Source organism: Rousettus aegyptiacus, unplaced genomic scaffold (genome assembly GCF_014176215.1).
Source record: "Rousettus aegyptiacus isolate mRouAeg1 unplaced genomic scaffold, mRouAeg1.p scaffold_m13_p_5, whole genome shotgun sequence".
Taxonomy (NCBI): Eukaryota; Metazoa; Chordata; class Mammalia; order Chiroptera; family Pteropodidae; genus Rousettus; species Rousettus aegyptiacus.
Genome location: NW_023416308.1, coordinates 56,858,966 through 56,880,705, shown reverse-complemented (window position 1 = coordinate 56,880,705; position 21,740 = coordinate 56,858,966). Strand labels below are relative to the sequence as shown.

The window sequence follows — 21,740 nt, the reverse complement described above, 5'->3', positions numbered from 1 at the left end:
CAAAGGGGAAGATATGGAATATGAGTACCTTCTAAAATTATTTTATTCCATAAAAATCTTTTCATGAGGGACAAGTCTGAGTGGAAAATATGTTAATCACATTGGAGTTCTGGTGCCTTTACTGAATTTCCACACCAAGTGCTGAACATTGCCACACTTCATGTATATGGATGGATGGATGGATGGATGGATGGATGGATGGATGGATGGATGGATGAGTGGGTGAATGGATAGATAGGTAGATAGATAGATAGATGATAGATTAGATAGATAGATAAATAGATAATGATAACGAGAGATGATAGATGATAGATAATGTATAGACATGTATATATAAATGTTTATGTATGTACATGTATGTGTTTGTATGTACATAGATTTATAACAATAACATAAGAATAAGCAGCAATAGTTACCGAGCACTTAAAAGCCAGACAAATTGTTAAATACATTTAATGCATCATCACCCCCTTTAATCCTCACATTAACCTTATGAAGTGATTTCTATTATTGACCTAATTTTTAAATGGAAAAAAAGAACTGAAGCTCAGGAATGTCGTTATTTTCCCAAAGTCACACAGCTAGTAAATAATAAAATAGCAGATCTAACTCAGATCTAATTTCAAACTTCATACATATAATCTGCCTTGTTCTAGGCTATATCATACTTAACCATTCATTGCATTTTTTAGCATATCTGTAGTTATTTTATTCATAGAACATTTACTCAGTCTCTGCTCTCTCTTGGCCATTGTTCCAGAATTAGGGAGCTTATAATGAGCAATGTCTATCCAGACAAAACTTGAGGCTAGCAAAGTCAGTACAAACCATTCTACTTCAGTTCATACTCTCAACACTTTCCTAGAACAATCAGAAAAATTGTCTACCTGGAACTACTACCCACTTTTTCTATTTAACATCTCTCTTCTCCATCCTACACCAACCTCACTGCAATTCTCCTATACTGTTTTCTGAAGTAATCTATGTAAAACACAATTCTTGTCATTTTTCCTTGCATAAATCCCTGACAGCTTACCATAATTACTGTAAGAAGTTTTTAACTTACCCTCTAATTGTACACAGAGAAGAGATAATTAGAGGGTTGTTCTAGGAATATGTATCCAAAAGGACTCTGTATGAAAAGTCAAGTTAGAGCACTTCAATAATCTAGGTAAAAAGGTTTTAAAGTCCCTGATTTATTAGCTATAATAGAATGGATATCTATGGAAGGCTCCCAAATAAATGAGGATTTGCACATAATTGAATGGATGAGAGTGAATTGCAAAAAATAGGGAGTTAGAATGACATCAAGATTGTAAGCTTTGATCTACTAAATTGAACAATTCATAATGTTATTACATAATGATTATACCAAGCAGAGAAGCAAGACTCTGGGAGAATAAAATAATTTCAGTGTGAGGTAGTTTAATTCTTTCAGGAGAAAATACCCAACATTTAAAAATATTGGTTGGTGCTCAGGAAAGGCTGATGGGAACTGTCCACAAAACACATTGAGATATTTGATGAAACCATAAGGAAATTTCATGAAGAGAAATTATACTAGGAAGAGAAAAAGACTAAGGACTAACCTTCAGGAATATACTTATAGAAAGAGGGTAAAAGGTAGAAAGAAAGGAGTTAGTGAAGAAAAGAAAAGAATGATCTGAGAGATGCAGGAGAAGGCCAGTAAAATAGAGTGAAATACAAATGACATTCAGAGTTATAAGGTTGGAAGTGTCCCTTTTAATCAAATGTTATCAGTAACCCTCAGAAAAGGCCTTTGAATTTTGAGGACTTTAAAAACCAATTTCAGTAATGACAGAGACAGAAATCAGAATTCAAGTATGTTATTATAGTGGATATTGATTTTGTCCATAACAGAATGAGCATGTATAATAGAGGTTTGTTGATGTGATATGACAGTGAAATGTGTGTGTGCGTGTGCGTGTGTGTGTGTGTGTGTGTGTGTGTGTGTGTGTGTGTGTTTTATTGGGAAGAGGAGACCATTGTAGCGTGAGAGGTTAGACCAATCGATCTAGTGCCCATAAAATAAAATTTATTATCTGGCTCCTCTGGAGAGGTACAGAGTGCCCTCAGAAGATGGGCTGAGGAAGAAGCTCACAATCCCAGTCTTCCTTCATAAATTGGTGTCATCAGCTTTGGAGCTGCTGGGCCTCGTGTCTCATCCATGGTTGGCACCTGGTCCTACAGGACCATGTATTTGGTATTTGGAGGTAGAAAGAAGGGAGCTAGAGGAAAACATTGACTATACAAAATATAGAAAGTTTAATTAGTAAAATGAATTTCTCCTTTCCAAGTAAGGTATAGGTATCCTTTAGACTTTAATCTTCCATGGAATATTCTGCTATGTAGAAGATACTCAGTGTTATAAATACTATGTTGAAATGGAAAAATACTTAGACTCACATCTTGGCCTACTAACTTTAAGTAAAGAATGCTAAAACAAGCCAGGGAACTATAAAATTCCATAAATATTTTCCCAATCCTTTTACCAATAACTGTCATTTCATATCTTCTCAAATTTTTTTTTTTTTCAAAAAATACAACTATTATTTCAAGAGAGGTACAAACCACTTTACTGTTGCCATAATTTTGTAACACCCAGTGGAAGAATCACATGGTGGTTAGGTTTAACTGACATATTACCCATTCTAAAAATGGAAAGAAGGAAATCAAAGAGGATAACCCCTAATCAAGATCAATTATTTAGCTGTGTGTTGCTCAGAAGCTATGAATTCATGGCCCCAATTTCTATGTGAGAATTCCGCAGTTTTTGTTTCTTTTGTTTTTGTCCTGTTTTGACTCAAATTTTATACTTTGGGAAAATTCTGGGAGTTCATATGGTATTTCTCATTACAAATCCTAATAGATTTACTTGTGAATCTAAAGCAGGAACTTTCTTTTAAAATTGAAGGCCTCTTCAATTCATTGCGATGGAATCTTGTTTATACTAAATGATGCTGTATGAGTCTGTGTAGGAGGCTCAGATTATAACGGCCCAACCATCTTTCACAGCTTTGTTTAGGATCTTCTCAGACATTGACTGTTTAACCTAGTCTATAAGTTATATAAGATTGTACCTCTGAGATATATTTATAATGCTTAGTCTCTAAATTTAGGCTACGAAGGGACTGGGATAATTTTGCTATCTCAGGGTCACATTCTCTCCATCCTGTGGGACTTATGGGACAAGTATGGAGTTTGTTGGGACATAGTAACCACTCCATAAGCTATTAAGCTTGTTTCTATAGACATAGTTGTATTTCCTTACTTCCTTTTTTTTAAATGATATTTTTAATTTTATTTATTTATTTTAAATAACTTGTAATTGACATATAATGTTAGTTTCAGGTATATAACGTAATGATTCAAAACTTTTTAAAAATCTATGTATTTCGTACAGAAAATGCTAAACTTTTATATAGTTGTTCTTATAACCCTACGGTAATCTGCTTTCAAGGAATCATGTGTCATATACACAAAAAGCCAAAATTCAGAGAAAAGACTACCTGTTGCCCAAATATATCTGTGTACTAATGTATAGGTGGCATTTACTAAATTGAAAAGAGTCATCCATTCCATATTCGATGGTTTACATCATGTGTCTAATGTACCTGTGATAATAATTTTAATAATATACAGTTATCGTATTACTCTAAGTATATTATGTAATAAACATCTATAATACATAAATTCATTCTTCTGGACCTCTATCTGAAAGGAAATCCATTATGAGGTTATTATAACTAAATCAAAGTGCACATTTCATTTCCTAAGCCCTTTTTGTAATTCTGTCAAAACATTAAAATATTCTATAATCAAATAATTTGGGAAACTAACTTTGGTAAATAGTGTACCCTGCATATAGGTACTTTTTTGAATGTAGATATTGTTGTATCTATAAGCAAATGCCATTAAAAACACTGCCACATGGTAATTTTTTATAATTATAGGTTTTCCTAGTCAGTAGATAGTAAAGAGCCCACTACACTTATGTGGAAAGATTTCTGTTCTTTTTCTGTTTTTACAATAAAAAGAGATCCTCATACTCAAAAAAAATATTAGAAATCACCATTCTAAAGAATAAAATCCGAATTTCCTTAAGAGGATAATTTGTATGTGTTGCTAGGTGGTCATTAACTTCCATCACCTTTCATAGTTAAATATTTTTTTCTTGCGATAAGAACTTTTAAGATCTACTTTTTTTTGCAACTTTCAAATATATGATGCAGTAGTATTACTATAATCACCATGTTGTACATTACATTTCCATGACTTACTTATAACTGACACCCTTCAACTCATTTCTCTCATGTACCACCTCCTACCTCTGGCAACCACCAATCTATTCCCTTGTTCTCTGTATTTATGAGCTGTTTATTATTGTTGCTGTTGTTGTTGTTTTAGATTCCACATATAAATGAGATCATATGGTATTTGTCTTTCTCTGTCTGACTTATTTCACTTAGCATAATGCCCTTTATGTCCATCTACATTGCCACAAATGGCAAGATTTCATTCCTTTTTATGGCTGAATAATATTCCATTGTGCATATATACTACATTTTCTTTATCCATGCATCTATTGATATACCTTTAGGTTGTTTCTATATCTTAACTATTATAATTAATGCTGCAATAAACATAGGGTGTGTATAACTTTTTGATTTAGTTTTCATTTTTGTTTTCTTTGGACAAATATGCAGAGCAGAATTGCTAAATCACGCAGTAGTCCTATTTTTAATTTTTTGAGGAAACTTCGCTCTATTTTTCATAGTGGTTACACCAATTTACATTCCACTAATGTTGCACAAGAATTCCCTTTTTGCCACATCCTCACTAACACTTGTTATTTCTAATGTTTTTGAAATTAGCCATTCTAACAGGTGTGAGGTGATATCTCGTTGTGGTTTTGATTTGCATTTTCCTGATGATTAGTGGTATTGAGCATCTTTTCATGTACATGTTGGCCATCAATATGTCTTTGTGAAATTGTCTATTCAGTTCTTCTGCAGACTTTTTAATTGTATTGTCTGTTTGTTTGCTATTGAGTTGTATGAGTTTTTTATTTATTTTGTATATTAACCTCTTATCAGATATATGATTTGCAAAAATTTTATCCCTTTCAATAGGTTGCCTTTTCATTTTGTTGATGATTTCCTTTGTTGTGCAAAAAGCTTTTTATTTTGATGTAGTCTCAGTGTTTATTTTTGATTGTGTTGCTTTTACTTTGGTGTTGGATTCAAAAAGTCATCACTAAGACCTATGTCAAGGAGCATACCACCTATGGTTTCTTCTAGTAGTTTTATGGTTTCAGATCTTACATTCAACTCTTTACTCCATTTTTAGTTTATTTTTGTATAAGGTATAAGAAAATGGTCTAGTTTCAATTGGTTGCCTGTAGCTGTCCAGTTTTCCCAGTATCATTTATTGAAGAGACTGTTCTTTCCCCACTGTATGATCTTGGCTTCCCTGTCCTAAATTAATTTACCATGTATATATGTGGGTTTATTTCTGGGCTCTCTATTATGTTTCATTGACCTATATGTCTGTTTTTATGTATTTAGCAAAGAGTTACTGTTTTTTACCTTCTTTACTTTTCTTCCTACCCCACTAATCTGATCATCTTGTTCTTAAAAAATTTGAAGTCATCCAATCCATTTCAGAATAAAATGTAAATTTCTACAAATGAACCAAAGGCCATATATCATTTAGACGCTGACTGCATTTCCAGCTTTCTAACACTCAAGCTTTACTTAACTATTATATAGTCCTTGAAACATTTTATTCTTGTTTATATTATACCTTTACTTGTGATGTTCTCTCTGCCTCTGGGCTACTGTTCAACAACAAACTCCCTCTGTCTCTCTTTCTCTCTCTGTCTCTTTCACATGTTTATGTTTCTTGTTCTATCACACTGCAACTATTTATGACAATCATCTTTGTTTTCCAAGAGCCATTCTAAACTTGAGCACACCACTGACTCTACAAGACTCTAAAAGACAGAATTCACTGAGGGCAGATTTCATACCTCATTATTGTTTTAGGTTAATATTTTACTGTTAACATGTAGGTCTAGTGTCAACACTCAGAAAATGCTTGTAAAATGATTAAGTGAATGAATAAATATCCTCCAGCACCACAGTGGCCACTAATCTCAATATGAATTCCCTTCTGAGAGCTGTGAGAAGAGAGATTTCTTATGAGGTACACACACATTTATCTCTAACAACTGCAACCAAGAATCCAAATAAATAAGATAATTTATGCAGAGACATTATATAAATTACAAAGCTCTACATAGATAGTAGTAAATAAGATTATTACTATATTTAAAATGGATAATAATATCCTGATAGGTATTAGTAGATAGAATAAATATTAATATCAAAACAAGATGTTGATGTTCATTTGTGAGTTAGTAGTAATATCTTTACATATTATTTTGCATATTATTGGCAACATATTATAATATAGATTATATTAATATATAATGATATAATAGATGTCTGAAGGAACTGCAGAGAAATATAGAAAAGTTATTTTTTAAATATGATCTGTCCTTGACGACATATAGAAGAAAGCTCTCTTACTTTTTTTTCTAAACATGATTTTAGAATTCTAGCAACAACTGCATATTGATCCTGGAACCAACAAAAGTTTTATATTTGTTCCATAGCTTCATTGGGTTGCAAATATAGAATCAGGATATAGCGATATAATTTGTCAAACTAAGGAACAAACTTTTCTCTTAAATTCTTGAGAATACATGTACAGATGTTATTCTATTTCAGTTGTCAACACTTAAGGTGTCTACCCCGTGCCACTGCTATAACTCGTCAAAAGATCCAGAAATAATGGCTTCCTTTTTCAGTAAGTTTTTTAAAACACCTCATTTTTCAGACCTCCATAAAAAAAAAAAAATGTGATTACTTCCCAACATTAATAGATAGCTGACTTTAGAGAATTGTCTTCCCTAAATAGTTCTCAGGAAATTAAGTAACATTTTAAAAGGATCATATCTGTGCCAACAAAATAACCAAAAATGTATCTATAAATTGTCAGTGAAGAATATCAAATGAGGTCATTAATATGAATTTCATTTTCATAAACATAGCAAATTATCCACCTAAGAAATCATAACTGTAACGAATTTATTTGAATTATAATTCATGACATTTTATAAACAGTTATTAAATTCACAAAAAAACATAATTGCTCAAATGGAACTAGCATGTTTATTAAACAAAATTTCTGAGTTCCTTTACACCAATATGCAAACAGATTTAGAAAGCTTGAATTTCAATTAGTATATTTTTAAAATTTTATTATAAGAACATAAGAACTGAAAACATTCTCAATATTTTGCTGGCTTTATTTTTTAAAAATTTTCTTGACACATAAGTAGAATTATAGATTTTCCTATAAAGAATATTCTGTGGCAGTATTTTTATTCATTTGCTAATGTAATTTTATATTTTTGGTCAATTTGCCCAGTTTTACAGATAAAAAGCAAGGCCTCTTCGCTCATAAAATAAACACTATAAGGAAAATAACTGTATTTGCCAATTTGAACAATTTATTTTAAATGTTAAACATTTACATAGTATTCATATTCAATAATATAAACATTAATAGTATTTAATGACGATGCTGATAATAATTGCTAAGATTTAAGTGACTATTCTGTGTCAGACACTGGAGTAAGCTTTTCGTATATACTCTCATATTGTCACAAACAAAACTCCCATAAATTAGGCATTATCCACATTTAAACATACTGAAAATTAAAAAACCAAAGGAGGTAATTCACTTGCCAAGGTGACCTAGTTAAAGATGAAACTAAAATTCAACTAATACAAAACTAAAAGTCTTGTTTTATCTAACTGTAGACCTAGATCTTAAAAAAAATAAAATGAATAATATTCCCTTAATATTTGTGGAGTTTTTGCATGTGATTGCTAATTAAATCAACTGAACATTTCTGAGTTTATCTTGAATGGTCTCACAATGTCTAATTTTGGGATCATAAAATTGAATTGATAGAAGTCATATATCATACTTATGTCCCACAGCTCAGATTAAACATTTGAACTTAATCTATGTGAAACATCTGATGTACTTATGCACACTTATGTCATCTTTGCTTTTAACTTATACTTTGGTGTATCCACACAAGATTACTCTTTGGTTTGCTTTATCCCAGGGCCTTACACATTCACATTGATTATGCCAAAGCAGTGCTACACAGAGACTATGCATGCCAATTGCTTTCACTCTAATGTTATTTTTCTAATAAATTGAGTGTTGCATTGTTTCACATTATGTTGAGGACTTCATATGGTGTTTATTAATGTGCTAGTGAAAATCAAAATAGCTTTGATTATAAGAGGGGTGAAATAAACAGAACTCATAATTCGACTATCAATATCATCACGTCATACTTGTTTCAGAAGATACATGGAGACTGCGGAGATTACAGTAATGCGGTCTACTGGGGTTAATCTTCTAATATAAACTCAAGTCAGCCTGTTGCAATTGTACTCACCTTAGAAGACCTAGTCTTAGAAATTAGAGATATTCAGATATCCTACTTTAGTTCATACTATTTTCTAGCACCTAAAGTTTATAGCTACTATTACTACTTATAATCAAACTAAAATCAGTTAATGCTAATAGTACTAAGAAATATTTCTTTACTTTCAAAATGAATGTTTTGGAAGCAAGCTTTAACTGCCATTCAAATTTTATGATGTCAGTTTCCATATTTTGGAAATACTAGTAATATAAAATTAAAAGTATTAATCAAATTCCATATAGTATATGTATTTTTCACAACAATCTAGATAGCATTATAAATATGATAATGAGTATTTAAATGTAATACGTAAAAATTAACTGTCAACCTAATTTTGTTTACCTTTACAACCTTGACACCTCTGCATCATTTTGAATAATGATGTTTTCTTTGATTTGCCAAATATATTTCTGCAAAACTAGTTAAGGACAAATAAAATATTTCAATATATACATTTTTACATGGTCTTGTTGAATTAGAAATACATGTCCTTACCCAGCATCCATTGAACCTCCTCTGTCACAGAATGAAATATTTCCTTTTTGCCTGTAACAGGCTAATTTTTTCCTCTGGCCCCTGCTATGGGCACAAATTATTATCTCCCTATAAAACTATGAAACAGAATTTCTTTACTTTATACATAGATTATATATACTTTATAGGCCTGTCCATTCTCAAAATTTACAATCTTGCACAAAGGAAAAAAAGAACAAAAAAGCTCATGTATGTTTTAATACAACCTTGTACTAACATTTAACTTTCTTAATAATTCTTCCTTTAAAATTAAATTTAAATTATTTTATTATTTAGTTTAGAAAATAATTACTGATTAATTATTAATCATATATAACTGTTCAAATGGTAAGTCACTAGTAAATGATAAGACAGGAGAAATGTAAGGCCAGACAGATGATTCATGATTAGCTTCAAATGGATCTTAAAGAAAAACATTGTTCACTTGACTCATTCTTGCACAAATATCATGACTTGTTATGGAAATTTTTACCTCCTGAGATCTCATTTAATAAATGAGCTAGTTTTTCTCAATAGCATAATAAAGGCATGTAACTTGGTGATTCAATTTACCTTAATGATGATAAATTCTAAATGTGCAGATGTGTATGTGTACGTGTGTATTTGGTTAAGAAGTGGCTTTGCTTACACTAAGACTGAATATTCATTTAAGCCATAAACTTGTACTACTTTATTCTAAACATTAATTAAAAAAATAAGAATCAACATTAGCACAAGAAAGAAAATTGAAGGTTATGTTATCTAGGGGCCCTTTGCTGTGTTTGAGGTAATATATCTATCCTATTTATACCTCTCTCCTAGTGAGGGGAGTTTAGGCTTGTTGCTTTTTCTTTTATCAAAGTGGAGCCTGATATAATGAGAGAGATGAGATAAAGCTGACATTTTCCCTCCTTAGTAGGACTAGGTCACTGAGCAGTTACAGAATGGCACGTAAAGAAACTGAGTAGCAGAGTCACGGAAAACAGTGGAGCAGAGATTTCAGGTACAAGGGTTTGCTAATCATATCAAATTTGTGGAATTATTTGCAGGTAAGGATAAAGAAGTTGCATTTGTCGATTAAGAGAGCATTGATGAATATAAGGACAATACTTCTAACAGAGAAGGGGGGTAAAAATTAGTATATGGGATGTCAAGAAGTAAGCACAAAAATTTTAAAACAAACATTTTCTTCTTTAAAAGTTAGGCAGTGGATGGATAGTAGAAATTACAATAATAAATTAAGAAGATAAGAAGACACATAGTAAATCCTATATTCTATAGAAAAAATAGTTTGAAATGGCTTTTACTCTTCAACAGTAAAATGCAATCCTCTTCTTCTAGATTCATCTTTCTCTTCCTTTTACACCCAATTAATTTTTAACAACATCAAAATCTTTTGACCGTATATCTAACTTGAGCCATTATTCCTGAAATAGGCTTTCCATGTCAGCAGCATATAAAGGATAGATTCTTCCTTGATTTATACTCACTTGTCAATGCCAAAATTTATAAAACATTCCCCTTTACCTCATTTAGGCTTACTAAAAATCTCTGATGACCCAAAATTATGTCTTTGTGGAGAGAGCCACAGTAGAAATGTTGGCCGTGATTTGATTTATTCACTCCCTGACCACATCGCTTATAGCCTCACTCTGACATTTCCTTTGCTGTAATGCTCAGATATCTTAATACTACTATATCCTCAGGTCAGCATTTCACCTGTATGTGCCTCACCAGTTTGAGATAATTTACTTTTATATATCACATTCTTTAAGGTCATCCCCCCTGGAACTCTATATCTTATTCAGTGTCTGTTTTCTTTGTTTTTGTCCCTATCCCTGTTTTCCACAACACATAGGTATTCCCAAATTTGTAACAACTTCCTCTCTCTCTCTCTCTCTCTTTCTCTCTCTCTCTCCCCTCTCCCTCCATAAATTACCTTGGACTCTGTCTCATTTTGAACTATATTTTTATGCAGTATAAATTCATATAGCTTCATCCATGTCTTCATCTGACTTTATTTCTAATATCTAGTGCTATATTGCTTGTTGAGTATCTCCTTTTGTGCCACAATTCTAATTCATCCATTTTTAAAATAAATAAATAAATAAATATATTTTCTAGGCTTCTGAAGTTCTCTTTTCTAAGTTGTACCTATGATTTATGATGTAAGACTAGAAAACTTGGTATGATCTGTGATTGCCCCTCCTTATTGTCTTTTATTATTGCTCCTTATTAAATCAATTTCCAAGTAATTGTCACCACCCAGCCTTTCCTTATCAAAGTGCAACCGCCCTAGTTAAAGCCTTTTATGTACCTTTGACCTGGACTATTGTTATAGCTTCCTCGACATTTTGTTTTCTCCATCCTCTCCCTATACCTCAAGTCTTATCAAGACTCTTGTTTGCTTAAAACCATCATGTTTCACTGAGTACTAATAAAAATTATGGACCTCCACATGTGTACTCAAGGAATCTTTCCAAATTTCATCTCCCCCACTTTTGATGCACATTTATTATTGACCAAAGGCAATCTGTAGTACCTCTTTTCTTGTCTAATTCCTACAGATATGCCGATTAGAGTGTCTTCTTATTTCTATCACTATAGACATCTCACTTCTCCTTCTAGTTATAAACCACATGCTATGTTTTCCATAACATTTTTCCTGATTATTCCTAGAATGCTATGAGCGCTCTATAATGACAAATGCTCTCTTTAGGTGACTTGAAGTCAAAAAATCTGGGTTCAAATACAAGCTCCTAGCAGGAAAATGTTGAGCAAGTTAAAAATTTTCTCATCTGTAAACTAGGGATAACGTTAGTATTGATAACACAAGAAATACATGGGTAAAAGATATCTGAGTCTGTTGCATGATATCCATGAGGTCAAGGATGGATCACTTTTTGCTCACTAATACACCACAAGTGCCTTAAATTGTGCCTGGCACATATGGTTAAATGTATGATATATATAAGAGTATAAAAATGTTAATATTTTTAACTTAACATTACTCTTCAGTATATTACAGTTATTTGTATTTTTGTTTCCTTTACTGAAGAAAGAAATCTATCTTTTAACTAGATATTTATTAAACACTTACAATGACATAGATGTTATCCTGCCTCTGTAACTGTTCCTGCTTTTGTACCTTCTCCTCTGGCCCCCAATTCTTTGCTATCCTCCCGCATGTTTTGGCATTTAATATTCCACCCCAAGCCTTCTTCTGACCTCATTCTGTGCATTCTCCTTGAATGATATCATTACTCTTGAATCCTACCTGATACTATACTCCAGTCATTCATAGGCTTTTCCTGATGCCACAAAGCTACTTGCCCCGTATGGTCTCATAATCTTTACTGCCAGGAATACTCACTCCCTGGATTTTCTCAAGTCTCCCTCTTTCTCAGCTCTAATGTCATTTTCCTCAAACTACCCTGAACTCTTTAATTAATTAATTTTAAACATTTTCTTCTTTTCCTTTAATGTATGCCATAATGAACCTCTTTACCTCAAAGCTTTCAGAAATTGGATATCACATTAATACATTAACAAACTGATGAAAAAAGGCAATAGAATCTTTCCCGTATTTATAATATAATGTATTTATAATATAATCTAAACATGAAAATGTACACTCTTCTTCTGAAGCAATTTCACATACCACAATTATTGTCAGTTTCTAAGAGACATAATGCTTCAAATATAGCAATAATATTTGTGAACCCTTAAGAATAAACACAATCATTGGCATATAATAAACATGCATTAAATTAAGAAGAGAATATCAGTTACAGGAAAAGAAATAAGTTGCCTCTACCTTGATCTACAACAAATTTTAACAAAACATCAATTGCGTGTCAGATATTATAATAGGCATCTTTCTTCTCCTTTTCTGTCATGAGAACTTTCATTTATCCAAGGTTGTTCAAATGTCGCCTTTACTTTCACACCCTCTCCATATTTCCTGCTCTCTATACTTCATTAGCACATAATGTATTGTCGGAATGTTTGCATAGTTCATTGTATGTCTCCACCATAAGAATATAAGTGCCTGAAAGATTGAGACAAAATCTTTGAATCTTTAAGAATGAAAAACTGCCACTGGGACATAATAAATGTATATTGGATTAACAAAAGAATGTGAGATACTGGAAGAGGAATTTAAATAAACTTTCTATGTATTTAGGAGATATATATACTATGAAAATTATAATAATTTAGCCCCTAGTCAAATTATTTTATTTTATCAGGAGAAAATCCTATGACTTATGTTTATAAAAATAATATTTATATCTCAAAATAAGTATATACTAATATAAAATAATCAAGAAAAGATGTGTGAATACAATTTTATATTGGATCGAGGAATTGAGAAAATACATGTATAAATAATCTGAATAGTCACTTGTACTGAAATATAAATATCAGCGTTTTAAAGTAGCTTAGATAAATTATATTTATCTCATAATTACCAAAAACTTTTTTTAAAAATAAAACAAAATTATTATTTGCCTAAGCCACCTGGAAGTCTTTTACAGCCCATTAATTAACAGTAATGTGTGATTTGTTTAGTTTATTGCATTTTCCACAACTCATTAAATTTGGTTTTATGTGTAGTTGTAGCTGCTTTGGTTTCACTTGTTTTAATTATTCGTTGATGATTTAAGACAATAACCATATGGATTAAAGTTTTACTTTGGTTTGTTTTGTTTTTCCTACATTGCACACACCACTGTGGAACTATTACTATTCTTATTTATATATATTTTAAAATGCAGTAGTTTTTCTTGAGAATTTGATACTGGTTTTTATATTATACTGTCATAGTTCAGTAGTTTCACACATTAGCAGCATCCAGGGATATGCGAGGGTGGAATTTCTAGCTTCTGGAATGCCTGACAACATAATTTGTAATAAGAAGTAATGTGATCTCACCGACTGTTTGGGTGATTTCCAGATGGCTTGTCAGGTGTGATGTTGCTCTGAAGTTCACCTGTGAGTATCGAAAACCAATAAACTGTTCTTTTTTCAGGCACTCAAAGAATGACACAGCTTGACAATTTCCTTTGTACATTTTATAAGGATATAGAAGTAGTGATTCCTTCTCCTGGGTTATCTGTATTAGCCACATTTAAAATAAAAGCTTATCTTTTATAGTTACCAACATTGTACTGGGCACATTATTTGATACTTACCATATATAATTTCGGTTCTCAGTGTGACCCTGCAGGGAAGCCATTCTATTTAGTTTGCTGCTGGGAAAACTGTGAGGCTCAAATAAATTTAGGTTGTTTTTCATGGTCTGTTTAAAGCCTTCTACAAACTCGGGGTGACTGCCATTCCTGGCGGGTTTAAGTTTCTTGGACACTTGGCACCTGATGCGTGTATTTTTTGCCTCTCAGTCATCCAACACACCATCATCAGAGCTGAATTCTAGGAAGTAGTGATAAAATGAGTAATTTTCTACTATTTTGTGAATCATAGTCATGACTATTAACTTGCCGCTGTTGGTCGTTTGTGGAGGAAGTCTTACAGGGAGCTAGGACCTACTGGGTTCAGTCCATGGATGCTAAAGCCAAATGATGTTTTAGCTGCTTGGGCTCCCCTCCCCTGTTGACATGTCTTTTCCCCTAGAGGCACATGGTAGTGCAGTATTTATCAGCCCCCACCACAATTTTCCATAACATCTGTATAAAAAAATTATAGTTGCTTCAGGGACAGAAATCACAGGCCACTGTAAATTGTTCAGACGTTTGGGGTCTTTAGGTGGGTGGAAACTGCACAAGGCAATGCAATTGCTACATAGAATACACTGAAGAAGACTCCAACCCCAAAGGGTCACACAGATATTTAGAAGCAAACCTGGCATTCCAAACCTGATCTGGGTGACTCCAAAGCTTGTGTCATTTTAACTAATTCTCTCTTTTTAAAAAGCACAATAAACATGTTATATCTTACAGTCAGGATCACTGCTTTCTAGATCCAGGAGCTGTAGAAAGAGACCATCTTGTCTTTTTCACCCTTAATGCTATTTTTTTTTTTTTTTTGACCACAGCAAAGAAGAAGCTTAATGGTGAAGTTTCAAATAAACATGCATTTATTGATCACCTACTCTGTGCCTGTACCATGCTCGGAGCTATTATGAAGAACTATTGTATTATTATTATTTTTTTTCTGCTGTGACAAACTACCACAAACTTAGTGGCTTAAACAGCACACATTTTTTTTATCTTATAGTTCTATAGGAATTGTTACCTTATTTTTTCAGTTTCTAGAGGCCGCCTACAATTTTTATTTTGTGACCCCTTTTCTCCATTTTCAAAGCCAGCAGCACAGCATCTCTGACCCTTTCCTTCGTCACATCTAATTTCTTCTGCCTCCATTCACTATTTTTAAGGACCCTTTTGATTACATTGGCCCCACCTGGACAATCCAAGAGAAACTATTTTAAACTCTCTGATTAGCAACCTAATTACATGTGCAACTTTAATTCCCCTTTCCATGTAACCTAACATAGTCACAAATTCCAGGATTCAGATATGGACAACTTTGGGGAAATATTATTCTGCCTACCACATGGAGGAAGAAGAAATCACCCAAGATATAGCAGATGTGGTATACAAGAGATAGCACACAAGAAATGTACATGAAACAAAAAACAAAGCATCATAAAAGGAAAATGTATAACAATGACAATCATAATCATAGCTAATATCAACACTTATTGAAAATTTCTTATGTACCAGGCACTGTGCTCAGGACTCTTTATGCAATAGTTGTTTAAATTTTCAAAATAACTTTTAAGAAGTACTGATTCCATTTTGATAAAGACAAACAGGCTTAGACTTGCCCTGTTTTTACCAGCTAATAAGTATGGAAATGGGATTTAAACTTAAGTCTCTGATTTCCATCTATTCTCCAGTTTGTAGAATATTCATATCATAAATCGGGATTTAGAGCAAGATGATTCCAAGTCAGGGAAAAGTGCAGCTACTATGTAGTTTGCAGGAAAAAAAAAATGAAGGAGGCATAAAGGGGGTGAATAGAAAGTGTTTGTCACAGGAAGTGGTAAGCAGCATATTGTGTAGAAAAGGAGAACAATTATATTGGGACTTGTGAGTGTCTGTTCTGGGGTGTCAGGGAGACAAATTTCCTAGAAAAAAAATGAGGAGGATTTTGGCTGGTCTATAATCTCTCCAGTCTGCACTTGAATGCATAAACAAGAGGAGATACCTGTAGTTTTTTAAATAAGTGAGAAATATGATGAAATCATGTTTTAGGGACATTAGTGTATATGCAGTGTGATTGAGAAAGAAGAGTAGATTAAAAAATGCCAACAGGCAATTTGAGTGTTTTCAACTCCAAATGACATGGGACTTTCAGAGCAAGAGTCCTGTGCCCAAAAACCTATAGCATCCTTTTATTGAGCACCACTTACCTGATTTATCTATACAACTTCTCAGATTTACTATTTGAAAACTTATTTTATGTAATAAAACATCAAGTTTCAGGGATATTTAAGAGGTTAATTTTCTCTATACTTCTCTCCAGATTTAGACTTTTAAATGTTTATAAAGTTATATTTTAATTATAATTAAATGTTATAAAGATATATTTTCATATCAGTACCTGTGAATTCAGTGAGTCTGACATACGGGTTAAAGAGAGGAAATTGAAATTATGAGAAATTAAAAGAGATACTGAGTTTTATTTCTTTCTTATGAAATTGGCTATTCTTACATTTTGATTCTTTAAGAACTTTAGCAAGCATAAAAATTACCTCTTTAACAATCTACTCCCTAAATCTCTTCTCCATTTGCCAAAATTGCTATCTATTCTCTTCCTGAGAATACCAATAGTCATTATAAATACACAGGTGAAATCTATTTATTTCTTCAACCTACATACCAGAAAACAGAATTATCAGCTGTGATTTCCTGACAGGGCAAAATATGAGGAATTGATTATATATGATCAATTGATCTGGATAGAGCATAGTGTAGACTAGGATATGTTGATTTTCATAGACTATTCAGTTTGCTTCTGCATTTAAGGTATTAAATTCAGATCTATGTGGCAAAGATGAAAGGGTAACTACTCCCTTAGGGATCTATTTTAAAATGTCACAATTAAACTTTTTCCAGAAAGTTTTGAACAGTTTTAGCCTCCTGGCTTATACAAAATATTGAATAGCTCTGTTAGCTTAAGGATGCTATCTGGAAATGAAATGCTGATTTGCCCTTGCCCCCTGCCATGCCACCTAATTGGAAGGCACCACTCTCTGTGGTAGACACACTAATACGTGTTTTTGCTGGTAGAACTGGGAATAGCATAATAAATGCTTTTGTGATTAGGGATATGTGCTGTGCCTATATTTGGAAGGAGGAAAATGTTTAATTGCTCTCTAAATAAATTTGATTGCACAAATGTAGCAAGAAGTAAGAGAGTGGGAATTTTTCAACTGATAGCAAAAAGTGTAATCATTTAACTTCTAGGTTCATAATTCAATTCTGAGAGGTAACCTTTTCCAAGGAAAAAACAATGATTTTCAAGCCACCATAATAACTTACTTCTTTCACCCCCTACCACTCACCTCCAGCCAGAGAACTTAGATATGTGTTTGGTAATAACGATGAAATCTAAATAATAGATAAGAAACTCTTCTGCTAGAGGCCATGATTTGATATTATTAATGTAATTTTTGTGTTTTAAATCTTAACTAGACATGATAACATATGGGTAAATGATAAGAATTATAAGTATTTATATATAATGGCAAAATCAGAAATATATTTATTATTACTGTGTAAGACAACCAAATTAATATTTTCAATCACTAGGTTTAGTCAGAAGTAAACTTTCTACCATCAAGTATTTAGACATAGATCTCTGAGTCAGAAAATTGAATTTACATTTTAAGTGGGAATTTTTCTCCCTACTTTTCTTCATAATTAGACAATTCAAAAGCTACTATAGGGGAAAAATAGACGAATTCACTGAAATTTTTCTATTTCCCATCCTCATGACTATGGAAACAGAAGTGAGTTACATGTTAACCTCATATATCTTTAGAAGAAATTTATAGATTTTTATTATATTTGACTAGTTTTACCTAGTTTCTCAAACCTATAAAAGCCACAGGAATAACACATAAATTGGAAGTGAATATATTTGCAATGATTATTTAGGTTCTTAATGTCCAACTACTACATTCCTTCTTGAGGATCTAGCCTGTGTTTAGAATCAGTCTGGATTGCCTTTAAAGCATGGGATACAGGGTATAATGTCCAATTTCTTTGTAAGTAGCAATTTACTAATATAAGATCAAAGTAATCCTAAAACTATTAAGTTTAATAAACTACCAAAGAATTACTAATTATACGCCATTAAGATTGACCCCTTGAGAGCAGAACTAAGGGGAATATAATCTCTAAACCCTAAATAGTAGGGTCAAGTTCTTGAAGAAACTATGAGCACAAAGGAGAATAGTTTGCAGTTTATAGAACAATGGTAACCTACTAAATTTGTAACTAGTAGAGACTTTAGAAATCAGAGCTCTACAATTTCTTAATGAGAGATGAAGATTGATTAAAGAAGAGACTCTGGTTAATATAATCCCTATTCAGGTGATCTTAACATTAGACAGTCTGGGTCTGAATTGCTTAAATTACAAATAATTGCTGATTTTAATTGCTATTAATTTAGGGGAAAAAAGGGATTTCTTCTTTTGGAATTGATCATTGGCTCAGTGTTATGAGCTAGGATTTGGATCTTGATGATTACAAAATAAGAGGTATTTCTCTTATAGCTACAGCCATTCAGCACATGTCAGGCACTGGAAATGTGTTTTATAGACACACTGTTGAGCAGAGGAGAAATATGATGAAGGTTTTTGTGGATTTATTTGCCTTTGTTTTTTCCCAGGACAATACTTTCAATTGTCCAGAAAAAGAAATCTGGAAAAATGTTGGTTGAAATATGGAGTTGATTTTTTCATCAAGAAATCTGTTTAAATAGCTGTTTTCTTCTGACTAAATCTAGTGATTGAAATTATTAGTTTAGTTGACATACACAGTAGGATAATAGATGTTTCTGATCTTACCATGATGTATATATAATATTCTTTATATATTTAAGTATAAATATCATATTACTATAGATTTCAAATTAATAAAATTATTATATAATGTGATTTAATTAACTGATAAAAGATACATAGTACTTAGAAACAAAGTAAATTGAAACTGTAATTAAATATAGTTAAGATAAAACAAAAATGTAAAGGATTCAGTCGTGAGTACTGTCTTATTTCCTAATAGCCTGTCATCTTCACATAGGAATACTTTTGAAAAACATTAAAATATGTTGTTATATTCAAAATCGCCACCTATCTTTATAGCAGTCATTTTATTATTTACCGATAAATTCTTCTGATATACAAATACACAATGATGTGAAAAAATAACTCGAAACAGCTTTTATTTCTCAACATTAAGGTAAATATGTTTGGTGACTGAGTTTATCCATCTGAGTTATTCTTCACTTACAATAAAACTACTAAAGTATGCATTTGATTTATAAATTTCTATTATGGTTCCAAAGGCATAATGTTTAATGAAAATACATAAAACAGAGCCATGACCTGTAATAGTAAAACCTTAAACATCTATTTGAAAGGAAATTTCTTGCCTCATGCCCTAACCACAGCTAAGTTTGCTAAAAAAAAAAAAAAAAAAAAAAGATAAAATATATAACAATCAAAGATAACTTATGAGGAAAAAAGGAAAAAAAGAAAGAAAAAAAAAGTCTTGCCCCACAGTTCTCTGAAGATGAGATCTGTGAACCATCATCAGTAGAGTGGAGATGATCTATAGAGTCTCGACTTTCTGGTGGAGTCATGATTTTTGGTCACAGGTAGTCTTCCACTAACAAGGAAGTTGGATATTGAAAAAGTATAAATCCAAGGTGGCATTATGAAAGTAATATGAACCAGGTTCTCAAGACATTCAACCTAAAGATATTATTTCTACTTTTATGTTTATCATCTGGCACTTACTAGCAATCTTATCACTCTGTCCATTTTTAAATTGTTGCATATTCAAGATTAAAATTTTCCATTAAACTCCTAAAAATGAGAGTAATTACAAGTAACAACTATATACCAATGAACAATGTAGCCAAGCTTAATAGCATGTTTTGGTAATAGGCTATGTCATTTTGATGTTTTATTTTCTTTTTAAATTTATAAAATAAAATACAGGCACGAAAGACAACAAAACTTTATAATACAACAAGTTATTATAAAGTGAACACCCTTATGACAACCACCCAGGACAAGAATTAGAAGTTTATCAGTGACTCCAGAGCTGTGCCTCATCTCGATCTCAAACCTCTCTCCATGCATAAATAACTATTATCATGAATTCCAAATATTTAATTCCTTGAGTTAATTTAGTTTTATCACCCACGTGTTTATCCCTCTAGTTTGGTCTTAAAAAAAAAAAGAGAGAGAGAGAGAGATTAAAATAAAAGATATATCTTTTTAATTCTCCCTTCTTCCCTTTCATTTCCTTGTAACTCATCTGTCGAAAAATCTAGGTCATTTGAACTGTAGCGTTTCCCATGGTCTGGAATTTTCTCACAGAACTGTTCGATATGTTGCTGGATCTTCTGTATTTCCCACAAATTGGCAACTGGATCAAGAGGTTTGATCTGACTCAGGTCTGATCTCTTGATGATGGTAGTGCATTCCAAGACCCCCAGTGGATGGGTTGAAGATCGTACTCAACCTGCAGGTATTATACAAGTCTATGATAAAGTTTAATTTATAAATTAGGCACAAACAGAGATTAACAACAATAACTAATAATAAAATAAAACAATTATAACAATATACTGTAATAAATTATGTAAATGTGGTCTCTCTCTCTTTCTCTCAATCTCTCTCTCTCATCGCCAATCTGATAATCTGATAACCAAGATAGTTACTAAGTGACTAATGAGCAGGTAGCCTAGACAGTGTAAATATGCTGAATAAAGAGATAATTCAGGAGAGATGGAGTGAGATGGCACAAGATCATATCATGCTACTCAGTTCACAATTTAAAACCTATAAATAATTTATTTCTGGAATTTTCCATTTAATATTTTCAGACTATGGTTGACCACGGGTAACTGAAATTGAAAAGTGAAACTGCAGATAAAGAGGACTAATGTTTAACGCTTTTTACGTAACCTTTTCTGAACAACATCTGTATCTCCTTTCTTCCACATTGAAAATGCTGTTTTAACTGCTCCCAGGCATGATAGAATTTGAATGTCTCCTAATTGTTCATTTACTTTCTCCCATACTATGTATGTGTGTGAACCTCAAAATAACAATATTATTGCTATTCAAAAAATTACTGAGAATAATTTTTCTTTTCATATATTGGTTTAATTTTTATTTGGTCCATAAATTTGTTTGAATCTATATTTATTCACATATTAAAAGTTGATTATTAGAGGACTTTCTGTGTTTGAAGTGGAGCACAGTAGGAATCACTATCAATTTCTTCTATTTGGTTATTTCTATATGTTTTATTTATTACTACCGAGTAATAGAAGGGCCATAAAGTTTTTTATAGCA

At 32.1% G+C, this 21,740-nt stretch overlaps 1 protein-coding gene across 4 annotated transcripts in view; it reads left to right on the top strand.

Annotated features, from left to right (window-relative positions):
• Window positions 1-21,740, top strand: part of CNTN5 (contactin 5) — a 1,096,099-nt gene that overhangs the window by 676,732 nt on the left and 397,627 nt on the right. The gene's annotated exons all lie outside the window — the stretch shown is intronic.